At 43.8% G+C, this 11155-nt stretch overlaps 1 pseudogene; it reads right to left on the bottom strand.

Moving 5' to 3' along the window:
• Positions 1-7613: 7613 nt before the first annotated feature.
• Positions 7614-9046, bottom strand: LOC134759107 (tigger transposable element-derived protein 1-like; annotated as a pseudogene).
• Between the last annotated feature and the right edge of the window lie 2109 nt (positions 9047-11155).

Genomic DNA, 11155 nt, shown 5'->3' with positions numbered 1-11155 from the left:
CCCCAAATGTCAGCCCTTTCAAACCCACAGTATTTCATCACTTACCTTTAAAGAAGAGGGGAAAAAAAATCAATTTGGACCGTGAGTTTCGGCAGCAAAGCCTGCAGAAAGGGCTGCCCAGTTCTTCAGGGGAGCGGCTCTTTTCATTAAAATAGCTATTTTTAAAACTCTCTCTCTCCCTCTCTCTCTCTCTTTAACACGAGATGAAAAATCCCAGCTACAAGAAGAAACCCTTTCATGAAGGAATAATAATATAAAAAAAGAGTGTAAAAAAGCCCACTTCTAAAATGGGTCCCCTTTTTTTTCTAACCTCTCAAAGGTTAAAAAAAGAAAAGAAAATGGTTTTATTCTCAAAGGGCTTTCACACGTGTGATCTCGTCTCAACCTCACAGAAGCTTGGAGTGCTGGGGGAGGGCAGGTGTCATTGTCCCCATTTTACAGATGAAGGAATGAGGCCCCAAGATGAAGGAATAAAGGCTCTGCTGTGGGGAGGGGGGGGTCACGCATCTATTTAGGGGGCAGGAAAAAGAATCCCCATTTTCTGCTTTCCTGACTGGACTCTTCTTATGGGACCACGTGTCCTGTCCCCAGATACACCCACATGCCAAATTCAAGCTATTTACCTACTAGTCAGAAAGTAGAAAAAGGGGACACTAAAAAAAAAAAAAACAACAAAAACAACCCACAGAGACTCGTTGGAGTTTAACACTCATTTAACTCTCCGTGAGATCACAGCCATCCTTTCTTCCCTGGGGAGAATTTTCTTCCCCATTCCTTTAGAAGAAAGGAACGTAATTCTTTTGGAGATTACATTCCCTGGAAACTGGTTTCTTAAGCTCCCGCCTGAAGAAGTGTTCCAAAGTCTGCAGACTAATTAACCCCATTGTTCAGAATTAATCACCTCAGGAATATTTGGAGTCAACAAGAAATGTATCAATTGGGCTCTTAATAAACCTAATGAAATGACTCAACATAAAGGCATATGAAATAGACTTTTAAAACATTAGCATAAACCACCAGCCTCTCAGAGCTCTCGGCAGCACAATCAATCTTAATTGACACTTTATTAGCACCAAGAATTGCTATCAACTTGGCAGGTCCCCCCATATTGCCTGCTGAAATGATAGACGAAGTGTTTTTTCTTTCTTTATTTTTTTTTTAAGAAAGGAAAGAAGAGAAAAGTGGCTTGCAGATTTTGGTGAATGAAGACAGAGGAGAAAGTGAATCAGAGTCATAGGGTAGAATGGAAGTGACTGGGTCCACAGCTTCTCCCCGGCTCACTGGGAGTCCACTGGAGGCAGGGGTTTCAGTCACCATATCCTGCAGGGTTAAGGAACTGTCATTGACACATAGCAGGAAGCTGCCCCAATTGTCTGCTTGACTGTGTTTACCAGGAGAGGCATAGCTGGAGTATTTGGGGGCAGGGTGGGGGGCAGGGTGGGGCGCAGGGAGTCAGGGCCCAGATGGAAATGAGAGAAACAGAAAGCTGTGAGAAGGAGCTTGGAATTGTTTTTGCATTTTTGCTTCTATTGGGATGAAACACTTGCTCCCAAAGGTTGGGGACTGTTTCTAATCCTGTATTCTCCAGTCCCTCTTAATTTCTAATATTTCTGTCCTAAGCTTGGAATAAATGTCAGAGGAGCCCAAATTCTCTCTAGCAATCTCAAGTCAACCATGAGCCGGGAGATAAAATCCCCTGGGGTTTTATTTCAAGGGACTTCACACCATTTGGTTGTCTGTCCTGGGTGTCTATGACTACTGTCCTGGGTGACTATGTCCTGGGTGTCTATGTCTATGACACGGCCATCTTCTCCCTTCCCTTCCTCCTCTTTCTTCTCCTCCCCTTCCTCCTTCTGTGATTCTTAGGGACACAGTTTTAGGGCTTAGCTCAGCTGGGCAAGGTGGCCCCACACTTTGTGGTGTGAGTCCTGCTTGCTTGGAGCAGCTTGGGAGGAAGAAGGCTTAGGAGGAACATGGCACTGGCCGCCGCAGAGCATGAAGCCCAGGGACACAGAGTCTGGGAAGTGTAGAGGAGGCAGCTCGTGTTTGATTTAAGACCGACAGGACAGGCTGGCAGGTCTGGTTTCATGCCCCCAACTTGGATTAGAGTTCTGCCTGTGCAGCTATTACTAATATAACACAGGCTCTGGGGCCAGTCTGCATAGATTTGAATCCTGGCTCTGCTGTTTCTTAGCTGTGTAACTTTGTGTGCCTCAGTAACTTCATCTGTAAAATGGGATGATAATAGTATTAGCTTCTGAAAGCATTGTTATAAAGATTAAGTAAATACTGTAAAGTTCTAAGAACCATGCCTGGCATAGAATGAGCACTATATCAGTACTTTCTTCTTGATATTTATAAAAGAAACTAGAAGACAGTAGTAGTTAGCATTTATCGATCACTGATTCACTATGTGGTGTGATGAAAAGCTTAGGGTGGAAGGAGTTGTGATAGGGGAGAGTGAACAGGATCAAACACTCCAGATTGATAAGATACTGCCCACTGAGACATTGGTGAGCAATGGATCCAGACTTGTTGGGATCTGAGGTCGAGTGACCTTAAGGCCAGGCACAGTTGCAAGCACTTCACACGTGCTCTCTTATTTTGTTCTCACAGAATCTTATGACGTAGGTACAATATTTACCATCATTTTACACACAAGGAAACTGAAATACAGAGTAATAACTATTTTGCTCAAGATTATATAGTTAGTAAGTAACAGAACTAGGATTCAAACCCTGGCAGTCTGGATCCAACATCTGTAACCTTGATCAGTTAGCCATGCACTTGTTGGGCTGTGGTGCTTCAATCTTGAAAGACAAATTCAAATCCAACATCAAAGAACATAACCAAACATAACCACAACCGTTTCTCTAAAATTCCTGCCAGAGCTCAAGTCTGAGAGAAGAGGACTCTGGGATCTTTCTCTGAAGGTGATTTAGTTTGTTCTTCCAGCATAATGGACAAACTGATCCTAAAACTCCTATGGAAATGCAAGGGACTCCAGGTAGCCAAAAACAATCTTAAGAAAGAACAAAGCTGGAGAACTCACAGTTCCTGATTTTAAAATTTACTACAAAGACATAATAATCAAAATGATGTGGTACTAGCACAAGGACAGACACATAGATCAATAGAATAGGATTGAGAGTCCAGAAGCAACCCCATACGTCTGTGATTTTTGACAAGGGTGACAAAATCATTCAATGGGGGAAAGAATAGTCTCTTTTTTTTTGAGATGGAGTTTCCCTCTTTTTGCCCAGGCTGGAGTGCAATGGTGCAATCTCGGCTCACCACAACCTCCGCCTCCTGGGTTCAAGCAATTCTCCTGCCTCAACCTCCCAAGTAGCTAGGATTACAGGCATGTGCCACCACGCCTGGCTAATTTTGTATTTTTAGTGGAGACGGGGTTTCTCCATGTTGGTCAGACTGGTCTCGAATTCCCAACCTCAGGTGATCTGCCAGCCTCAGCCTCCCAAAGTGTTGGGATTACAGGTGTGAGCCACTGTGCCCTGCCAAGAATAGTCTTTTTAATAAATAGTGCTGGGACAATTGATTATCCATGTGCAAAAGAACAAATTTGGACCCTTACCTCCCAGCATATAAAAAAGTGAATTCAAAATGCAAAGACCTAACTGTAAGAGCTAAAACTATAAAAACTCTTAGAAGGAAACAAAAGTATAAATCTTAGTATCTTGGATTAGGCAACAGTTCCTTAATTATAACACCAAAACCACAAGCAGCAAAGGAAAAACTCGATAAACTGACTTCAACAAATTAAAAATGTTTGTCTATCAAGGGATACTATCAAGAGAGTAAATAAACAACCTACAGAATGGGAGAATATATTTGCAAATTATATATCTGACAAGAGTCTAGTATCCAGAATATATAAAGAACTATTACAACTCAACAACAAAAAGACAAACAACCCAATTTAAAAATGGGTGAAGGATTTGAATAGACATCTTTCCAAAGAAGATTTTCAAATGGCCAATACACACATGAGAAAATGATCAACATCATTAGTCATTAGAGAAACGAAAATCAAAACCACATGAGATACCACTTTACACCCACTAGGATGGCTTCATAAAAAACAAAGTGGAAAATAACAAGTTCTGGCAAGGATGTGGAGAAATTGGAACCCTCATACAGTGCTGGTGGGAATGCAAAATGGTGTAGTCATTGTGGAAAACAGTTTGGCAGTTCTTCAAAAAGTTAAACATATAGAGGTACCATATGATCCAGCAATTCCACTCCAAGGTATATATCCAAGAAAATTGAAAGCATATGTTTCCACAAAAACTTGTACACGAATATTCATAGCAGCAATACCCATAATAGCCAAAAAGTAGAAACAATCCAAATGTCCATCAAATGATGAATGGATAAACAAAATGTGGTCTATCCACAGAATGGAATACTCATCAGTAGTAAAAAGAATGAAGTACTGATACGTGCTGCAACATGGATTAACCTTGGAAACGTTGTGCTAAGTGAGAGAAGCCAGACATGAAAGACTACCTACTATATGCTGCCATTTATATTAAATGCCCGGAATTGGCAAGTCCATAGAGACAGAAAGTAGATTAGTGGTTGCCAGGGGCTGGAGGGATAGAGGAGTTGGGAGACACTGCTAACAGGTATGGGGTTTCTTTTCGGAGTGATGGAAATGTTTTGGAATGAGAAAGTGAGGATGGTTACACAACATTGTGAATATACAAGCCACTCCCCCACAGAATTATACATTTAAAAATGGTTAAAATGGCAACCCAGCACTTTGGGGGGCTGAGGCGGGAGGATCCTTGAGTCCAGGAGTTTGAGACCAGCCTGGGCAACATAGTGATACCCTTATCTCTACACAAAATTAAAAAAAAATTATCTGGGTATGGTGGTGTGTGCCTATAGTCCCAGCTATTTGGGAGGCTGAAGCAGGAGGATCACTTGAGCCCAGGAGTTTGAGGCTGCAGTGAGCTGTGACTGTGCACTCCAGCCTGAGTGATAGAGCAAGACTCTGTTGCCAACCCCCCCAAAAAACCAGTTAAAATGGTGAACTTTATGCTATGTGGATTTTATCTCAATTTTAAAAATTGCAAAAGAAAAGTACAAGAAAAATGACCTGATCGTGTCAGTCCTTTGCCTGAAACTCTGTCACTGGCTTCCTGTCCCTTCTGAGGCCTGCCTGTGCTGTTTCCTGCCACCTCCCAGTCTCATTGCAGCCCACTGGCCCCTTCCCTTTGGATTCCAACCTTTTTTCCTTCAATACGAAGGGAATGTGCCAGGCTTCCCACCCTCCTCTGCGCTTTTGCACTGGCTGTTCCCTCTGCTGGAAACACGCTTGTTCCACCCTCTCCATCTCTCAAGGAACATTCCATGCCCTTCCAAACCATGTCAACACATCACTCCTTGTTCTTTCCTTCTGAACATTTGCCCCTATTAGCATGTTTATGTGAACATGCACACACACAGAGACAGATTATTTGACTAATGTCTTCATTTCCTACCAGACCGTAAGCCTTACTCACCATTTTATCCCTGGTCCTTCACATGGTGGCCAGCCAGCCACACAGTTGCTAACTTAATCCTCTGTTGGTCCCGCCTGCTGGGGATTCAGGGACCAACTTCACCAGGCCCTTGTTCTTCTTGGCAGCACCATTGGTCCCGCCTGCTGGGGATTCAGGGACCAACTTCACCAGGCCCTTGTTCTTCTTGGCAGCACCATTGGTCCCGCCTGCTGGGGATTCAGGGACCAACTTCACCAGGCCCTTGTTCTTCTTGGCAGCACCATTGGTCCCGCCTGCTGGGGATTCAGGGACCAACTTCACCAGGCCCTTGTTCTTCTTGGCAGCACCATTGGTCCCGCCTGCTGGGGATTCAGGGACCAACTTCACCAGGCCCTTGTTCTTCTTGGCAGCACCATTGGTCCCGCCTGCTGGGGATTCAGGGACCAACTTCACCAGGCCCTTGTTCTTCTTGGCAGCACCATTGGTCCCGCCTGCTGGGGATTCAGGGACCAACTTCACCAGGCCCTTGTTCTTCTTGGCAGCACCATTGGTCCCGCCTGCTGGGGATTCAGGGACCAACTTCACCAGGCCCTTGTTCTTCTTGGCAGCTCCATTTCCTTCCTCTAGCCCAGGGTTTCTCAATCCTGGCTGTTCACTTGGATTACCCAGGGGAGTTTTAAAAAATGCCCATGGCCAGGCTCCAGTCAGACAATTGAGTTTCTGGGGTTGGGACTTGTGCAAGGGTAATGTAAAGGCTGCTCAGGTGTCTGATGTGCCGCCCTGGTTGAGAACTGCCCCCTCCAACCTCATTTCTGTCCTCTCCAAACCACTGCAGAGTGGGAGGGATTATCCCAGCTTTTCTCCTCATCCTGCTCAACTCAATCCATCCTCATTTATTCTGAGCACCTACAATGTGTCAAGTCCTGTGCAAGTCCCCGAGAGCACAAAGACCTAAGACACCATTCCTGGAGACAATGTGTCCCTCTTTGGTGTTTTCTTAAGGGCACATAAATACCAGCTACTACCAAGAAACAAAGTCAAGCAAAGAAAGCAGCAATACGTTTCTGAGCCAGCAGAAGGAGTGGAAGTTTCCAGCTTACAGTTATTGCTGGGGACGCCTCTGAATGTTGCTATGACATCTCTTGACCTGAGGCTTCCCCAGCACCTTGTCCCTGCCTTACTTTTGCCCACAGCGAGGGGCTTCTCCAGTGTTCTTACCCAAATGGGTAAGATAGAAAACCCTAGGGGGTGGCTTCAGATGTTCAGAAGGCTAGGGTAATACACGTTTGCGACTCTAGCCTGGTTCGGCCTCAGGAGGCTTCCATCTCATGCAGAAAACCCATAGGGTGGCTCCAAGTTTCTTCATGGAAAGGACTGGGTTAACAACGTGTTTGGAAGCAGTTTGGGGTAGGGCTAGGGGATTTGTGTTGCAGCTACATTTTTATGGAAAGCACACAATTTTAACTTAGGTTGTATTAAAGATGACTTTATTTATAATTCACACTAGGCAGAGAACATCAATTGTCTCTGTTGGAGAATATTTCTATTATTATTATTTTATAGGAGCTCTGAGGGTGAGATACTGGTGAAGATTTTGGTGGGTCAAAGCCATCCCTTGGCACTGTCTCTAAAGAGAGTTCTCCAATCTTCCTGGGAAATGTTGTGTTTAACTATTCTGTGAGCTTAAAATGAGAGCAAAGCTCACATCCTTTAAATCCTGGGCATAGCATCGGCAGGTGGAGCAAGGTGACAAGAGATTTGACCTCAGTTTCCACTGTGACTTACTGTGGGATGTAAGAAAAGTAAGCACCTCAGTTTCTTCATCTATCAAATGGGGATAGTAACTAGAACCTACCTCTTTGGGTTTTGGGAGACCCAATGAGATGATACATGTACAGACATACCTCGGAGATATTGTGAGTTCAATTCCAGACTACTGCAATAAAGCAAATATTGCAATAAAACAATTCACATGAATTTTTTGGTTTTCCAGTGCACATAAAACTTATGTTTACACTATACTGTAGTCTATTAACTGTGCAATAGTATTATGTCTAAAAACAATGGATATACCTTAATTTAAAAAACTTTATTGCTGAAAAAATGCTAGCAATCAGCTGAGCCTTCAGCGAGTTGTAATCTTTTTGCTGGTGGAGTAGAGGGTCTTGCCTTGATGTTGATGGCTGCTGACTCATCAGGGTAGTGGTTGCGGAAGGTTGTGGTGACTGTGGCAATTTCTTAAAGTAAGACAACAGGAAAGTTTGCTGCATCCAGTGACACTTCCTTTCATGAAAGATTTCTCTGTAGGATACGATGCTGTTTGATAGCATTTTACCCACAGTAGAACTTCTTTCAAAATTAGACTCAGTCCTCTCAAACCCTGCTGCTGCTTTATCAACTGAGTTTATATGATATTCTAAATCCACTGTCGTCATTTCAACAATGTTCACAGCATCTTCACCAGGAGTAGATTCTATCTTAAGAAACCACTTTCTTTGCTCATCCATAAGAAGCAACTCCTCATCCGTTAAAGTTTTATCATGAGATTGCAGTAATTCAGTCACATCTTCAGGCTCCACTTCTAATTCTAGTTCTCTTGCTATTTCCACCACATCTGCAGTTACTTCCTGTACACAAATCTTGAACCCCTCAAAATCATCCCTGAGGATTGGAACCAACTTCTTCCAAATTCTTGTACAAGCTGATATTTTGACCTTCTGCCATGAATCATGAATGTTCTTAATGGCATCTAGAATGATGAATCCTTTCCAGAAGGTTTTCAATTTTCTTTGCCCAGATCCACCAGAGGAGTCACTATCTATGGCAGCTCTAGCCTTACAAAATGTACTTCTTAAATTATAAGACTTGAAAGTCAAAATTATTCCTTGATCCATAGGCTGCAGATTGGATGTTGTGTTAGCAGGCATAAAAACATTAATCTTCTTGTACATCTCCATCAGAGCTTTTGAGTGACCAGGTGCACTGTCAATAAGCAGTAATATGTTGAATCTTTTTTTTTTTCCAGAGCAGTAGTTCTTAACAGTGGCCTTAAAATAGCTAGTAAACCATGCTGTAAGCAGATATGCTGTCATTCAGGCTTTGTTGTTCCATTTATAGAGCACAGGCAGAGGAGATTTAGCACAAGTCTTAAGAATCCTAGGATTTTCGGAATGGCAAATGAGCATTGGCTTCAACTTAAAGTCACCAGCTGCACTGGGCCCTAACCAGCTTGTCCTTTGAAGCTTGGAAGCCAGGCATGGACTTCTTCTCCCTAGCTACGAAAGCTAGATGGCATCTTCTTCCAACAGAAGGCTGTTTCAACTGCCTTGAAAATCTGGTAGCCACCTTCATCAATGATCTTAGCCAGAGCTCCTGGAGAACTTGCTGCAGCTTCTACATCAGCACTTGCTGCTTCACCTTGGCTTTTATGTATGGCCATGGCTTCTTTCATTAAGCTTCATGAACCAACCTCTCCTAGCTTCAAACTTTTCTTCTGTAGCTGCTTCACCTCTCTCAGCCTTCATAGAATTGAAGAGAGTTAGGGCCCAAGGGGAGGGAGAGAGATGGGAGAATGTCTGGTCAGTGAAGCAGTCAACACACACACACATTTATTGATTAGGTTTGCCATTTTTTATGGGTATGGTTTCTGGCACCCCAAAACGATGAATATAGTAACATCAAAATCCCTAATCCCAGATCACCATAACACATATAATAATAATGAAAGCATTTGAAATATTTAGGGGGCACAAACCCCATCATGAAGGCAGAATTGCAGAAGGACTTCAGAGACGGACTATCACTTGCCTAGTTCTTAAACTCTCTGGGCCTCAGTTTCCTCATCTGTAACATGAGGATAATTGTAGTACCTTAACCTGTAAGGTTGTTGCAAGGCTTAAAATGGTGCCTGGTATGTACTAAGTGCTTAATATATGTTAGTTACAGTTATTACTGAGCCTAGGTCCTCATGGGAGCAGTGTAGAACTTCCCGTCTCCTCCCCCACATTCCCTCACAAGAGACTGGGCACTCTAGAAGAAAGGGACTATGGCTTGTTCATGTTTGCATTCCAATGCCCATCACAGGACCTGCCACACAGCAGGTGCCCAGAAAATGCCATTAAGTCCCAAGACAGTCTTACAGGATTGGGATTGTGTGTTCTACTTTACAGAGAAGGAAACTGAGGCTCACGGAGGAGCAGAAAATTGTCCTAAGCCATGTGGGGTTGCCAGTGAAGGATCTGGGTTTGACTCCAAGTCTCTGGCTCTTTCTCCTCTACCAGCGGGGTGATCCAGGCCTTCCCAGTTCGGTGGCCAGTCCCATCCAGCCCTGAAGCACCTACCCAGCATGACAGCTCACTGCTCCCCCCGTGGGGAAATGGGCTTGGCAGAGCCACCCCTACTTGGGGGCCCGGCATGGCAGCTCCATAGCAACCTGAGAATGCAGCAGTGGGGTGGGAAGCTGATCCCGGAGGAGAGGGATAAGATGGGGGAGCTCCACAAACAGGATCTAGAACAATTCCCACACCTGTCTGAAGAGTTTCCTCATTCTGGGACTTTGTAATCAACCTCTCCCCATCCCCAACCCTTGATCTGTTCTCTGCCCCTGTAGTTTTTCCTTTCTCAGAATGTTGTACAAATAAAATCAACAGCTTAGAATCTTTTGAGGATGGCTTCTTTCACTTGACGTAACACATTTGAAAGTCATCCATGGTGTTGTGTGTATCAATAGGTCGTTCTTGTTTACGGCTGAGTAATATTCCATTGTATGGCTGTACTACATTTTGATTATCCATTCACTCGTTTAAAGGACATTTGGTTATGGAAAAAGAAAATTTTTAAAAAAAGGACATTTGGGGTGTTTCCAGTTTTTTGTAATTATGAAAATTTATGTAATTATGTGCTGCTATCAACATCTGTGCACAGGTTTTTGTGTGAATGTAAGTTTTAATTTCTCTGGGAAATAAATACCTGGGAGTGAGATTGCTGGGTCATATCACAAGCATTTTGAGAAACTAACAGGCTGTTTTCTAGGATAACTGTACCATTTTGCATTTCCACCAGCAATGTATGAAAATTCTAGTTGTTCCACATCCTGTCTAGCACTCAGTAATTGGCAGTATTTTTTTTACCTCTGCCATTCTAAATAAGATGCACAACCCAAGCATGGAATTGTGACAAAAAATCTTAATAAATGGTGTCAGTGGCTACAGAAATCAGAATAAGGCTTGCTAGAGTGAGCTGGAGCAAACAATTACATCTCAGACACTAGAATGGTGGTGGAGGTGTGGGAGGAGGATGCCCTGGAGTGATGGAAGGAACTGGGTTGTTTAAGATAAATTCAAGGGGGACCTGGGATTGTGGAGTGACTCTCCGGGGTCAGGGCTGCAAAGACTTCAGACTATCAAACTGCATCATCCCTCCATTTCACCAAGGCAGAGACCGAGGTCTGATTGTCAGGGAAGGGTCCGCCTAGCCACAGGAAGTACAGTGGCTTCTTAATAAATGTGTGAAAGACAAAGCGGGGATTGTCTTCAGGCTTCCCCTGGGGCTGGGGTATGGTGTGGTGCTCGCCTGGAGGTAGCAGGTGCACTGATTGACCTCTCCTGGGTCATTTGGACAGAGGGCTTCTTCGTGAGGGACACAGCTCA

The sequence above is a fragment of the Gorilla gorilla genome, chromosome 1 (assembly GCF_029281585.2).
Source record: "Gorilla gorilla gorilla isolate KB3781 chromosome 1, NHGRI_mGorGor1-v2.1_pri, whole genome shotgun sequence".
Taxonomy (NCBI): Eukaryota; Metazoa; Chordata; class Mammalia; order Primates; family Hominidae; genus Gorilla; species Gorilla gorilla.
This window is presented reverse-complemented; position numbering and strand designations above follow the sequence as displayed.